This window comes from Ips typographus, linkage group LG1 (assembly GCF_016097725.1).
Source record: "Ips typographus isolate SLU linkage group LG1, UJ_Ityp_2.0, whole genome shotgun sequence".
NCBI classification, from domain to species: domain Eukaryota; kingdom Metazoa; phylum Arthropoda; class Insecta; order Coleoptera; family Curculionidae; genus Ips; species Ips typographus.
This window is the reverse complement of record NC_138422.1, coordinates 8902295-8918537: the sequence shown is the minus strand read 5'-3', so window position 1 is coordinate 8918537 and position 16243 is coordinate 8902295. Positions and strand designations below refer to the sequence as shown.

General features: G+C 32.4%; 1 protein-coding gene across 8 annotated transcripts in view; it reads right to left on the bottom strand.

Annotated features, from left to right (window-relative positions):
- bsk (mitogen-activated protein kinase dJNK) overlaps nt 1–16243 on the bottom strand; it is a 69518-nt gene that overhangs the window by 45620 nt on the left and 7655 nt on the right. For all 8 annotated transcript variants that reach the window (XR_014179490.1, XM_081988331.1, XM_081988323.1 and 5 more), the window contains exon 2: nt 10459–10489. The gene's annotated coding sequence lies outside the window, so the exon portion shown is untranslated. The remainder of the gene's footprint in view (nt 1–10458; nt 10490–16243) is intronic.

The following is a 16243-nucleotide window of genomic DNA, read 5'->3' as shown; positions in this document are numbered from 1 at the left end:
AGGAACTTAATTCAATATTCAAGCAGCGTTACTTTCGTATTATCTTTTTATGTCTGGTACTTCTCGTCCGCGCACCTAAATGAAACATCGAAAAGTTTTAACGAGTAACCTGTCAGACGTCCGATAGTGGTCTAATTATTTCACTTTCCAGGATAAATTGGACAGTTTGAGGGACGTTAATTGATTATTGGGACACTGCACTGCAGGATAAATCTTTCTTATTATTCTCACCGAGTGGTGTTTTTGAAGGCAACCCCTTAGGAAACAACCAAAAGTCGATTTGCGATTGTACAACGTCATTGTTTATCAATTAATAAAATTCGTTTTTGCTTGAAATATTTACTTGTCATTGCAAACGAATTACTCAGTTCCCACAGTAATCGATTTACTTTTTTAATCGTAATTCGTGAATTCATTCAAGCAGCCAGAAGCTGAATGTGTCTGTTTTTCTAGCGGTTTATCATAAATACAGGGTGATGAATAATTGGTGTGTCACCAGGATTTCGAGAATTCTGTCATGGTTTGAAATGACCCAATCATAAATCCATCTCGATTCGGGATTTTTAATTTTTTGTGTTCTTTTTTTGTAAACTCGAGTAACGTAGTTACCTAATAAACATTGTAAGACTTTGACTTTGAGTTTTTTCATAAGACCAGCTGTTCCAGTATAGTTTCTTTAAGAAAAATTATGAGTTAATTTAATAATGACATGACGCAACTTCCTAAACCATATATGCAAATATCTACTACACTATTTTACTATGATTATAGTTCTCATCAAGAAAAAGGTTAAAAAATCTATTGAGTCGATGCAAAATGTAAGAGAGCTTTTAAAGATCTGAGTTGTCTTTCCCACTTTTAACTGAAGTAAAAATCATATACAAAGTTGCCATATTTACCAATCTTCAAATGAACTGATGTTTCCAGTATCTATTACACAGATATGCCAATTTTGTCTACAAAAAGTGCCATTTTTGGGGTCAGACTGTGTGTTTTTTTTCGTTTGTTTGTTACTTTTTCTTTCCAGTTAAAATACTGTTTTAGTTTTAATTGTTCTCTTATCTCTGTCTTAATTATTGTAAATTTACTGTGTTGTTATAATTCTTATCGTAGTGTGCTACTTCAGTTTTGTGTTTATTGCGTTTGCCTTCCTACTTTGTTTGGTACTGTTTTGTAAATTAATTGAAAATAAAAATTTTCAAGTCAATGTCCAACCTAAGAATCAAAATTGAAATGACTTAAAACTTACTGTCGATTAACGAGAACTAAATGGTTCAAAAAAACGTTTAAAAATCGGATTAAACCCGAGTTTAAACCAATAACATTTACAATTAACACCCACTGATAAACTGGCTGACTGAATTACGAGCTAATAAATTGAATAAATCAAACACAGTGTGTAACTCAATTTTAAGAGTTTTATTTGTTTGGCTGGCAAGTAAAAAATCGTCCAGTTCATCAGTGAAAAATTCCATTATTTTACAAGCAAACAATAGTAGTTGCGGCAACAAAAACAATAAATTGTTTTGATGGAATGATATTGAAGTTGATTGTAAACCGAGAAAAAAAAAACATCTAAACTGACGTTTAAAAAGTATGCAAGAACAAACTATGTAGGTGGAGCTTGTAAAAATGGTGGTTTTATACAAAATTTTAATAATGCTTATCCAAAAAGTATCTAGATCATACTTGCCTGTCCTCTAACGTTTTTGTTCGTTAAAGTTTTTATTACTGGTAGCAAAAATTGCTAATTTCAAACCACCCTGTATAATGTAGTACAAATTTAGCTTAAGTTAAACTGTGACCAATTCTGTTTTTTTTTTGAACCAAAATAACAGACATTTCATTGATTCAGATACTTTTTTGTCTCACTTTGTATATTTGGGGCATCAAGCGTCATGTCAAGTGTCATTAGTGTCATGTCTCGGGACTTGTCAACATTATTATCCTGCACACTGCAAAAATGTGGTTTGAATTTTTCAACTCAAATCTACGTAGAAATAACTTATTGAAATGAGTGCAAACTTTTTTTTTTAATTTTCTACTAAACTTGTCAAGTTCAGATAACAATGAAAAAAAAAAAGTTTTTCCTACTGTTGTATATGACAACTTTATCAAATAAATAAATCAGCTATAAATTTCATTTTGGCCACCGAAAAAAAATCAAAATGCAAACCTCATGCCGCGCTAAGGGCCGAAAAACTTAATTTGCGAACAAATTGACTTATGAATAATTCTTGTTGGTTTTCCAATTAAAATGGGGAATGTAAATTAATCGAAATTCGTACTCGGGGGGCAGATTTTCGTCAATTTTCAGTTAATAATATGACCGTCCCGTATTAATGCAGCATACTAAAACATCTTGAATGATGGTATTAATTACGTGAAAATGCGGCGGTTGAATGTATCGTGTGGTAACGAAACGACCTGCAAGAATTTAATAAACCTCTAGTTTGCTTGCTATTTTTAAGCAAACTGTCGCTTATTAAATTACTTCGTCCTATACAATTTAATATAGTTCAAACGAGGAAAGTTTTCACTTCAGAGTCTTGTTCCATTCAAATTTCATGTATTTAGAAACGAGAACATGCTTATTTCCTTTTAACCGTAATTCCAATTAAGGACGAAATGCAATTAAACGTAAAGTTCTAACTAATTTAAATTTATTCCCTGGGCAAAATTCCTGTTAATTTAATCATTTAGGCCTAACGATTCCTTTCGCCCCACCCGTTACTTTTTGTTTGCTTTGCCAGAACGCCAATTCCTAATTAAAAGGCAGGAAACTCTTAACACCACCCTAACGACTTCAATCCTTCCATTACGGATGATTATGAGGCAACAAAGCCAGCTTTCTTAACTTGCAAGCAGGGCCTTAAGAATTTTTCCTCAGTTTATTCCGAAAAATCTACTTTTACAACTCCTTGATATATTGAAAATTTCCACAATCCATTGCTATTTTCCACAGTTAAAAAAATAATTCCCTTGTTTTATTAAACAAATTCAGTCTACCAAAATGATCTAAAATGTGTCCTACAAAAAGTCTACAGTTTCTGAAATGCTTGAAGAAAATTTGTTCTTAACCTTTACTATGTTTAAGAAGGGACATCGTTGAGTTCAAAATCAGGAAAGTCAGTTTGAACTGTCATTGGGCTTGGTTTATTGGCTTTTTACTGATGTAAAAAACTTTTGCTTTAATGCACTCTAACTGGCATTGATTACATATTACATATTGACCAATAACTTTTTTTGGTTCTGTTTTAACATGTGTTATTTAGGCTAATATCTCGGGAAGTTTCTGGGCGTTTCCCAATTAACGTCCCATGTCTCAGGAAATAATGATTTATCCGGAAAAGACGACATTACTTTAGGTGTCATTTTAGTTGGGATGGACCGCTGGGAATGTCACAGTTAAATCACTGTAGTAAATTAGGTTATATTTAGGATGCTTGTTAATCTTAAGATTAGGTGCATCACAAAACTTAAAAAAAAAAAAAAAAAAAAAAAAAAAAAATTTTAGTTGGGTGTAAATCCAATATTATCTGTGACATAATTTTTAAATGATGATCAATAAGATCACACAGGGTGGCTAGAGCCAATCAAAGTGGGACAAGAATGTGTGGAAAAAAGAAAATTATTAAATTACAGTCAAATAAATTAAGCTCAATGTCAGTCCAAACCGCATCAAACTCTGTCGTTTCGTTTAGAAATTGTGGTGGCGCGCAGTTTATTTCAGATGGGACACTCTGTACATTATTAAAAAAAATGTCACTGTTTAAAGCCATTTTCACACAAAACGATGAACTTTGATCAACAGTCAAATATTACATTTGGTTTGCTTTGCCCTAACGGAAATTCTTTATCAAGAAGCACCTAAATCTCTTAACACCACCATCCATTACGGATGATTATGAAGCGACAAAATCAATTTTCTGATCTTTTTAAAGCCAGCGAAAAATGTCCTTTCCGAAAAATCTATTTCCGGCTTATCCGGATTAATCTCGAAATCACGCTCTACTCGAATCAGGACGGTTCAAGATAATTCAATTGCAGCAGCACCCTGTACCTGTTATCGATCCAATTAAATCAATCTGTAAAGCATCGAACTGCAACTTGAACGTTGTGACACAATTTACGGTTGCGGTCCGTTAAAAGGGACCGATTGGGACGTGAGTGCACGAGAATCCATTTTACGACCCTATCGTTACCGGGAAAATCCGTTTTGTGGACCGGCTTTGATGGACACACAACGTACAGTGTACATTTTCTTTTTGTTTCGTCATAATTCCACCCTTTCCTATTCGCGTCACATGTTTCATATTATGCGAATGTCAGACGCATTTTGCACGACTAAACAGCGTAAATAAAAGCTGACATATTTGAAACGTGTATGTCACGTGGGATTTGCATTATTATGTACTAAACCGCAAATAGACTGTGGTTGCTAACACACAGTAAATCACAAATCACTACATGTAACGTTATGTTCGGTCCAAAATAAACCGATTATACATTGTTTGGTTAACTCAAGCAAATGCTATAGTTTCCAAAGACAAAGTGACATCTTTGCATATAATGTAGACTAAAATGTCTGTGTAATTTCTAAACTCAGCTAAATGACGGTATTCAGAACGTCCATTACATCATTTATGACAGTTCTGGCACTGACTGACTGACTACTGACTATTTATACAAATTATCGTGCAAATGGTCCAAACCCATATTCGAAACAGTTCAGAATCAATAACACAAACAAAGCTAATTACTAAATAGAGTGGGTATTTCCGATCAAACATCTAAAGATACTTCTTACCCACTTAGTTTGAAATTTACAAATATAGAGAAAATATTTCCATTGCAAAACACTATTCAACTTCTCGAAAAGTAAATGAAAACACTTATTAGAAACAATTAATAATTATTTACCTACCAATAGTGCACTCGTAATAAAGAAATCATGTATTCAGTTATTCTTTTTTTTACTTAATTGTGTATTTATGTAAATTAAAATGTGTGAGGAAAGGTAACTTTACCACACGCAATATGAGAAAAGTCATAACTAATCGAGTTTCCTTTGGACAATTTGAAACTATTTTTTACAAACAAAAAAACCGTAATAGTTCTTAATTGCAGAAAAAAATATAAAATTTGTAATTTACTTTAAAAATTAAAACTTTTACACAAAAATTAGATTAACGGGATAAAGAGGATAATTCGTTGTGTTATCATTAATAATCTTTTTTCATTTACGATAATATTCGAAAATACTAGAACAAACATTCCTAATGACGACAAAAGTCTAAAGATACACGACAAATACTCACACTGAACTTCTCACAGATGTCAGTATATTCACTTTATTATAAAAGTTACATTATGGTTATAAAAGTTGCATAACAAGTACAAATTTATAAAAATTTCAAAGTAATAACTAATAAAAACAAAAACACTAAACGACGTCACAGAAATAGAAGAAGTCTCCTTAAAAATTAAGGAATAGGTAACACAATGAAAATAAAGATTTGCAAGCAGTTATAACTCATACGAACATGACACACACGTTAATTATTAAAGGTGAATCATAAGTACCAAGGGTGTGTAAAGCTTTTCGAACATTTTAAGTTAGTAACCTGAATTCAATTCATGATGAACTAACCTAACCCAACCTATAACTTATGTTAAGATGAAAAAAAACCTAAACCGAAAAACAAAACATCAAAACGATCATTCTGTTGTAAGGTGCACGACGATTACATTAAAAGCTGAGAAGAATCTATATGAAAGTTTCATTGAGCTTTTTGTACATTAAGATGAGTTAATTCAATCCCACTGATCTCAGAAGTTGACAGTTTTATCTTAATGTCTGGTATAAGGTAAAAAACTAAAAAAATATGAATGCGTTTTGGTGAATATTTTAACACTTAATTGTAAAAATAATTGCAATACTAAACTAGCAATAAGATTAATAAGTGATTTTGATAACTAGTTCAGACTCCTTCATTTAAGTTAAAAAATTCGTTCGTTCAAATGATAAAACAAACAGTCAATAAAGTAAAAGGACAAACATAGAAAAGCAGGTTGTTCTATATTTTTGCAACAAAAACTTCTAACATTTGTATAGTGTTTCAACTGTTTTACAGGTTTGTTTAAATCATACAAACTAATTTATACAATCACGTGCACAATAAAACCCTAAATTTATAGGTAATTTAACATTAAATCGCTAATTAATTACTAACATTGTCGGTAAGCCCGGATTTGGCTTCAAACACGGTATTTAGAAAGGTCCACAACCCCCCAATTTTACTGGCGCTCCACTCATGTATGTAATTATTACGTAAATTTAAGTCCAAAGTATCCGGTCTCTATTTAATAAATCCAATTATTTAATAACTTCGTATTAAATACACAACCATACAGTTTACTCAAGCCTAGTAATAAATTCAACAACGAATATTAGGTACATATTTGTTTAACATCTGTGAGATACATTGTTTAACAGTAATAATAAAAATTCCTATCAAATAAGTAATCATTCCCGTACAAAAAATAATAGAAATCCCATTTAATTTATTAAGAAAACGTTGATTTTATATTTTAGTAAAGGAAAATAAATTTCTTGTACAAAAGACATCAAAATCTTGACTGTTAAGCAGTGTAGTTTAAGAAAAATAATGTTTTTCTTTGTGTCCACTATAAAAAAATAGATCAACCTGTCAATGAGGTAACTAAATTTTCCAGAAAATACATCCAGTGACTTTTGACAACTTTTCCCAGAACACTAGAATCAAGTTTTACTGACCACTTTATGGCAAAAAATCAAAATAAATTCGTTAAGACACTTACCAACTAACAACCGCTTTCCACGACAAACTTCACGTCCCCACTAGGCGGAAATTACCCAGAAAAGTGCACTGAATTCATGTTAACATTGTTATTAAGTCCTAACACGACTTGATAATAATGCAGAAGGTTCGAAAACCTAATCAAAGCTAGTGCTTTGGCACGAAAAGCAATTAAAACGATTTCCTTCTGAAACCGAAACTAATAAACTCGTTTTCAAAATTGTTAATGTTTAGACCATGAAATTAACGAATCGATTCTTTTACAAACCCTTAAATTTAGGCCGAAAATTAGTGAATCAATTTATGAATGATGGAGATGTTTAATGGACGTTTCACACTGTTGAATTTTTTTTTCTCAAAAATAGCGTTGCTACATTTATTTCGATTAAAAAAGAAGACAGTAAACATGATATAATAAGTTATGCTGATAGAAAAGTTTTAATTTCCGGTTTTTGTACTGAAGTGTCCGAAAAGGTTGACTCCATTAATACGAAGGAAATAATGGAATCTTGGATGGATGGATGGAGTATTCGGTTACCAATATTTTAATAATTTCAATTGAAATTCTATTGGTTTTTGCAAGCACTTTATAGTTTCGTTCTTTATTGTATTTTTGTGTTTCTTTATCTTAGGTTAGCTTATTTAAACAAATAAACAAACAATAGCAAAAAGAAATAATCGAGTATTCCGATTTTTATGTGTTTAATCATGTTGCAGCTTAGAGGAGCAGAAATAGCAGATCAAGACGAACATTTTGAGCCTTTTACAGTGACTGAAACCGTAAAAATGAAGGAAATAGTAAATTTTCAAAATTCTGATTCAATTTTCAAAAAACAAATAAAAAGGTCGAATATTTCCCAAACGGTTAGAGTTACGGAAATTTTACAAGAAACCAAAAATTCTCAGAATGACTTTCTACACCCAGTAAACTACTCTACTACTAACTCTCAATTTAACTGTTTTTCTTTCAGTTCAAAACGAACATTTTCAGCTTTTTGCAGCCGCTTAAACCCCAAAAATTGCAACAATGGGAGATGCAGAATTTTCAATATTGTTAGCAATTTCCAAAGATAAAGTAAAAAATGTCGAGTATCTCGGAAACGGTACGGGAGTACGGGAAATTTGAAAGGCACCAAGAATACTGAAAATGACTTTCTGCACAGGAATTTTTATTTGGTTTTGTTTCCAAAACTTAATTTTATCCAAAAAAATCGTTCGGTCCGTTTCAATTAACCTTTAAGTTTAAATTGATAAATCTCCAAAAGTATAAAAGATATTTAAGTGCTTGAATTACGTTCACGAGGACAAAAAACATACGTCTGCGACAAAATACTGCAGTATTCCATTAATAATGACCCATTAGAAGCAATTGGAGCAGAAATATAATACTCTTTCCAACAGTGTATGAAAGTACACTGTTTTCTAGACTAAAAAAGAGTTATGTCACATACACCTGACAGGCATAACAATAAAAAGAAATAACTTACTGCAACGAAATATTTTAGTCATTCAGAAAAGTCATATCCGTCCGGGTTGTAAATAATAGTAAAATACAGTCGTATAACTTTAGCAAGGGAGTCTGAGATGTAAAACAAATAACCATAACCGTTAAGTCACTTTAAACATCAGAAATGTATTACGAGAATATCTGCGGAATACAAAAGCTAATGCGTATTTATGTAGTTTAGGCTGGCAGCCAAATCCTTATTGCAGGCCTTAGGTAATATTTATACCCCTTACAAAATTGTATTATACCCCAACATACGGTTTCATGTATTTAACTATTCGTTCTATAGCACTTTAATCAACCTTTGGTTGGCTTATTTGGCTAGAAAGTCCAGGGTCCACGAAATGAAAATTTGCCTAGCTTTGACTACGCGTTTAAGCCGTATACGTATGAGATAATTTTGTATCAGACTAATTAAAACGACATTCCAGGCCGAAAAGCGCTAGTCAAAGTTATAATTGCTCCCAGATTTAAATCCTGTTTGGGTAAGCCGAGCATGTTTAAAGTTTGACACGGTAAAGCAATTAAATACAGTGAACCGTAAGTTTGTTCCAATGCGATAGCGGAAAAACAACTTTGATGAAAGTTTCGACGTGCTGTTTAATCAACGGTGTGTCATAGCCTGTTGGATTGTGTTAACTGCGGCTTTGACAGAAAACTTCCACCGATATTCACTGGAACAGAGAACAAAAAAACAACAACACAATACGGGTGCAATATCTGCAGCATGGCACAGCTGCAAAACAAACCGACATAACCGTTAAGATAGTTTATAACAGAATAAGCAGATAACGCTTCTACATATCGTTTGGATGACATCCAAACGTTTGCTTAAAATTCAAATAGTCTACGACTTCCACTAATAAAAAATTCAAAAAGCGTTTTTCGTGGTTTTAAAATTGTATTACGCAAGTATACTAGACATCAAAGAAATTTAGACTGACGTCACAAATTTCAAAAATTGTTGCCTACATAGAGAATAATAAAAACATTAGTTTCATGCAAATCAAGTTGATTTCAATGTTGTTGAAGTGAACTAATTTATGCATATTAAGTTGGCAAAAGCAATAGGCGGGGTTTAATTTTAAAGAGGGACTAACTTACAACTATTATTTTATCACTTTAATAAACCTAAACACTTATAAAATTCTGTTTGATTATGTATTGTCAATTTGCAAAATGCCAAATTCAATGTGCCTCAGTGGTGATTAATAATGTGCACTGTTCATTGGCTCTACAAAACTAACTAGAGATAGAACAACTACCATGCAAGGGATTAAACAAGTACAATTTAATACGTGATCTAAATTAAATTCCAACCCTGTAGCCAATAGATAAGCTTTGTTTTTTATAACAACAGAGCTTAGCAGCGTTAAACGCGGTTTAATTCGTAACATAAAAATGTCAAAGCTGTCAAAATTAAGTTACAAATGGTAACGTTGCAAATTTTGGAACCAAAACAACGAAATGTATACCATGATTAGAACGTATTCCACGATTAGTTCTGCGATCAGGCTTAAAATGGCAACATTGCAAATTATGATATGAAGACATGAGAATGATTGCTCGTAAAATTGGCCTTAAAAAACGTCTGTAACACAACAACACTGGAAATAATTGGCAGTAAATTAGAAAAATTATGAAATATACAACTTTGCTGAAATATTGATTATTGATATTATTTATAAGTAATTTTAGATAAAGTATCAATTTGACAATATTTTTCGTAGTTTTTTCTACCCATTGCAATGCAGTGTTGCAAATCTGCTTGATTTTCCGTGTACTTGTCAAGATACTTAAGTATAAAAAGGCAAAGCATCGACGAGGTGTTTACCTGAAATTGTCACCCCTTAATATTGATCCGCCGTACTTTGTTTTTCGGCGGGTTTTGTGCGAAATCGGTAAAAAAGGGGGCGCAAGTTTGCTTAATAAAACATTTAGGGTGAATACAAATTATCCTCGGTATTACTGCACACCAGGGAGGCAAACTGTGAAGCCGCTTTTTTGCAATTTGAAATATGATATGAGGGGGCGCTGTTGTCGCCTCGCTTGAAGATTGTTATTCAACTGACCGGTGCTAAAAGTGCAAATTAATTTCGTATGACTTACCTTGAAATAGTAGCCGGAGAGCGATTTAGACCTGAAAATAAAAGAAAAACTCCTTAAAAAAACAGACAATAAAAATGATTCAAATTTAAATCAAATGGCGGCAAACTGAGAAATAAAAATCATTTACAAGATAAACAGTGCCCAAATGGCTGTTTTCAACCATCAGAAACGTCACTGACATGTGTCCTCCGGCCGTCATTTTGACCAACCCTGAATCAACCAATTGAATTGGGACACGATGTTAAAAAAATCTTGTTCCTAAATGTCATTGTTGTTATTGGGCTAAAAGGCCAACATTACAACTGATAAAAGCTGAATTTAATTTTGTGTAAGTAGACACGTTATGACGTCAATAACCAACTCCTGGAGGACAAACAAACTTGAAGTCTGTCAGGTCAAATTTTACACTAATTGACTCTATACGTAAGAGTATTAACTTGCATCATAAAGGTGCCTATTGACCTGATCAGTCACATGACCAAGCTGTACTGAACAGTTTTTGAATTACGCAACACAGTGAGTGCTATTTGTCAGAGACAAATATGCTATTTGACAGTGTGATATGAGAAAATGCATGCAATGCACTTACATATTAATATTGATACATATTATATTGATAATTTAATTTGGAAACCGGAAATAAGTTTCACATAAAATTCTCTAAAACTTTTCCCATTTAACCGACTCTGCTGCTCTTACCGTTTTCGAGATCTCAATACATGCATCACCAATTTGGACCACACTGTATTTTTTCACTGTATTTTACCTCTATGACGTCTTTCTAATTTACTTTGATTTATTGTATTAATAATTTCAACATATCTTGGAATGCCTTTCTTTAAGTACTTGAGTTTTTTGAAACATTTATTCAAATTACAGTTTTTTGGCACAGTTTACTAATGCCCATTCAAGGTTATTTTCCAATTTTTGCAGATATTTTTCTTCAGAATTCACTGTTCTCAAATTTGCAATCTCATATTTAGTACCTTGAAGTTTATCACAGTTGACTAGTATCCTTCTGGGGTTGTGCAAAAAGCAGAATTCCTCTACACGAGTGAGTAATTACAGAAATAAATATAATTACTTACCGAGCTGCACCAGTATGGCCAAAAAACTCAATCTCCACACCATATTTTTTAGATGCCAATATCATAATTAAAACCTTTGTGCTATTTGGTTCAGTTGACTATTTTCCTTCTGAGGACCTGTGTACATTTTTCTAAAATTCTCAAACTGTTCTGAAAATGTTTGTTTCACATTTTGAGGCTTAGCTTAAAAAGCACATATTACTTTGAAGATTTAAGAAAACTTTAAGAATGTTTTTTGGTGTCAGTCTAACCAGCTTTTAATAAAACATTTTATGAATCCATTGTTATACATAAGACATCCAGCAAACTACAGAAATCATTTTTCCAACAGAAAAACATTTTATCTTTTCCAAAAACAAAAACAAAGCCACATATCCTTTTAACATTATACCCCACCCCAAAAAGTTACATTTTTTATTAACCTTCTCTGTTTTCACCTTTCATTCGGTTTTATTGAAAACTGTGTTCGAAGCATAACAACAGACCAACCAATTCTCCAGGGAAATAAATACCCACATCGATGGATAATAAATTCGCCCTTCGTTGGATCTTAATTCCTCCCTAGAGCTGGAAATGCTGGATGTGCAATGACTAATCATGTTTATTTTCCAGTATCTCTTCCCCGAGTAAAATTTACATTTACGTATATCACGCTAATTAACCTACAATTGTGGATTAAATATTTTGAAAGTGCGTCCACACCCTTTGTGATTAACCCACCCGTTCTGACATTAATTAATATTCAGACCCTACACCTGAAACAACTATTATTCTTAAAAAGGGTTAGTTTCCTGAGAGCTAACATTAAAAGGCAAAATTGCCTTTTGCCTACGTTTCATCGTAGAGGAAAATTAATGAGACAACTCCGCAAAACTCAGTTGAATGACAAGTTTTGTTAATATCCGAATGCATCATTCACGTAAGATGATAAACATGTTCTTGATTAAAAGACTCGCCCATCAGGAGGTGCTAATTAAGGTACATGGAAGGATTAAAGGTGATAAACTGTCAAGAAGTTTTTCATGACGGTTTGTTTATTAAGCGCGTGAGGGATGATAAACTTTTTACGACTTTCAGGTTTTAATAGTTAGAAAAACATTTCACTCTAGTTAATACGAAGTAATTTCAGTGTTAGGGTAACACAACAGTAAAATAACCTGAATGGCCTGAAAATTAAAAAAGTAACTAAGTAGTGTTTTTATTATCATATGTAACTATACAGGGTGGTCCAGTTTTAAATGTCAATAATTCACCAATCCATAGTCAATTCAAAAATAAGTTGACATTCATTATGTTATTTTCCTGAAAAGTGCTTCCTAAGGAAAATACAGTCCTTTTAATTTCTGTTTAAAAAATCGGTTTTTTGTCATAACTGTCAGACTGTTGGAGCAATATTGATCAAATTTGGAACAAGCACTTTATTACGGTCAAAGACCCAAAACTAACCCAACCCAACTTAAAAATTGTCTTGGAAACGGAAAATTCACTTAAGAAGTTTAAAAAAAAATTATTGTAGCCAGTTTTCATAGTTTCCAGACAAACTCAAAGACTTTAGTTTTGAAAATTGAATTAGAAAAGATAAAAATTTCAGAAGCTTAAAAATTGTGTTTGTAACCAGTTTTCATGCAAATCGAGAGACTTTAATACTAAAAATTGACTTGTAGACATAAAAACTACTTTTTCAAGAATTTGTTACTACAAATTCATATATTTAAACCTTAAAAATTGACTTGAACCCCAAAATGTGACTGAACTAATGAAAAGTGACATCAGAAGCTTAAAATTTGCATTTGAAGTAAGTTTTCATAATTTGAAGACAACTTTCAATATTTTAGTCTTGAAAATAGTCTTAGATGCAGGACATTGACATTAAATTCATGAAATTTGTCTTGAAAACGAACTTTTCGTGCTTTTTACTTTGTTTTTCGAATTCTGGACTATTTTTAGTGCGTCAAAACTGCTTTCAGCTTGGAAAATCGAGTTTCAAGACTATCTTCACCAAGTTATTGACATAGCAAACTTAAAAAACATTTTTTACATTCTTCATAGACTTAAAATGGCATTCCAAGTATTGTCACTATTAAATCGACTTCTAGACACCTCAGTGCTAAAAATTCGGGTATTTCTTAATAAACTAGAATCGTTTTTAGTGGTTTAAGGCTGTTTTAAGTGCCTCAAATCGAGTTTCAAGACTATCTTTACAAAGTTTTTGACTTATCAGGTCTAAAAGTCAATTTGTACACTGTCCACAGTCTTGAAAATGTTATTTCAAGCTTCTTCAGTATTAAATTGACTTCTACACTCATAGGTGCAATAAATTGTAGCATCTCTAAGAAATTCAGACTGTTTTTAGTGCTTTTTAAGACTGAAAAATCGATTTTAAGACTATTTCCAAAAGTCAAGTTTCTTCAGTAATAAAAGTAAAAAATTTTGGTACCAAATGCTACAATAATAGTCTTGAGAACTAATTTTTAGAAATAAAATAGTCCGAAAATTTAATTTACTTCTAGACTTGTTGTCCAGTCTAGAAAATTAAGTTGTACACCAATTAAAGTCTTGAAAATATACTTTTGGACTCTCTTTAGTCCTAGTAAAGTCAGTTTTAGCATTAAAAGTCAACTTTTATATTATTTTTAGTAGTAAAAAATGAGTTTCATGCACAATACAATCTTTGTCTTGATTTTCGGACTTTTTTTAGTTCTTGAATGCCAGTTTCAGACACTCAACCAGGATGGCAGTCTGAGAAAGCGAATCATAAGACCATTCCTAGTAGTAAAAAAGTTTTTAGACTATTCAGTACAAATTTGGACTTTTACAAGTCTTGGATGTTCAGTTTTAAACTATAAAACGATAATACGACTACAAAACAAAATGTCGATTTTAATTATATTCCGATAACTGTCGTTATGAACACTATTTAGAACTTAAGCAAAAGGTTATAAATGATGCTAGAGAGGGATGATGTTAGATGTCTTACTAGTTTCCGAAAAAACTGCCATCCTTCTATTACTAAAAAACTGAGGTTTTTGTGTAATTTGTATTTTCTCTGTTGCCCAAATAACTATTTTGTCTCTACCTTAAAATTACCTCGAATCGTTTTATTGATGTCTGATTGCTCCCCAAATACTAGAACATTGTCCACTTCAACATTTTGGTATAAACTATGCTATACATATTTGTATTTTGTAATTGTACCACGGTCAGGGGTTTACGTAGGTAGACCGAGCTAATTTACTCGGACTCATCAAATTTACAGGGACTAATTAGAAGTAACCTCGTAACAGTGGAAAATTATCTGTCCTCTGGCATACACCGGAACGCTTCTGGGACGTTCTCCTCATGAATATCTGATTAAACCGCAACCAATTTGTTGTACAGCTTTTAAAAATTATCGTAATAGCGATGTAACACACATCTGTGTAACATAACATAACCTATATTCGATGAGTGCTGATGCCGTTCGGAAACTTGCTAGAGGCGTAGACTAAAATTGAGTTTTGCCTAATGTAGCGCCATTATCCACCCTCCCATTTTGCACACCAGAATTCGGCACTTCACTCCTGAATGGAACAGAAAGCGAGTAGGGAACTTGGAAGGCGACGCCGGTCGATAACGGACACACCCGCGAGGCTCTAACGTTCCTTGTTGGAGCCCCTAAATCCCCGAAACTCGCTCTAAATTAAGTTTTCTTTAAATTACCCCTTATACGCGTATGACAGCCATTAGAGCAATTTAATCGCGTAGATCAACTGATAATTAAGAAGTTTATGGTGTCAAGATTTTCTAAAAATGACAGCATCCTAAGAGTAAATTCTAGTTTAAGAATGAATATTTTACTGGTCGGCTAAATTTTAAATCAGTCGCCATTTTAACGTTAGCTTTAAATAGAACTGGTGATTATAAATTACTACTTACTATTTAAAGAAAATTAGTCAAAATGGTTCATAGATCAAAGTGACTGTGTGTGTAATCGATACTTAATTCTCAATCCGTTTTGGATTTCAAGGTAAATTCGCTTATTTCTCATTATGTCTATAGTAGAAGGTCGTGTCTCAACTTTGAGACAAACTGTATATTTACATTTTTTCCCAAAAAATAGGGCCAAACATTAAGAGATAATTCCCGGAATATTAGTCAAATTGGTTCCATACTCAATGGAATTATTATTTATTAAATACTTAATACACGGCTGAGTGTTTCACGATCAATAACCAAAAGCAATTACTCTGAACAATCTAACATGTATTTTACCCCTCAACAGGGTCAGTGAGTACCTTCATGTCGACCGAATTCAAGCCCCATATTCAATCGATTCGAGTAAACTTCCACTAAAATCGCCATATAAACGATTTTAATTGAATAGTGGATCCTAAAAATTAACAGGATTGGCATCCTGGATCTGATTGGAATGGTCCCGTTTACACGGGATTGAAATGAAAAATGATGGGGAGAAAGTGGGAAAAGAAAAGATGTAGGTTATGTCCACAGATGAAGAAGAGTAAGAAAAATAGACATATTTACCAAACCTGTGCTGTGTTTGCTGCTTGATTATGAGAAATTGAAAGAAGACAAAGAAGAGCGAAAGAAAACGTTAAGTTGAATAAATGTTTAGTAAAGATTTTAATTGGGAGATGGAAAATCATATTTAATTCGTATATTTACTTCAAAAATATCAATTTTTCAAATAAGAACAATGA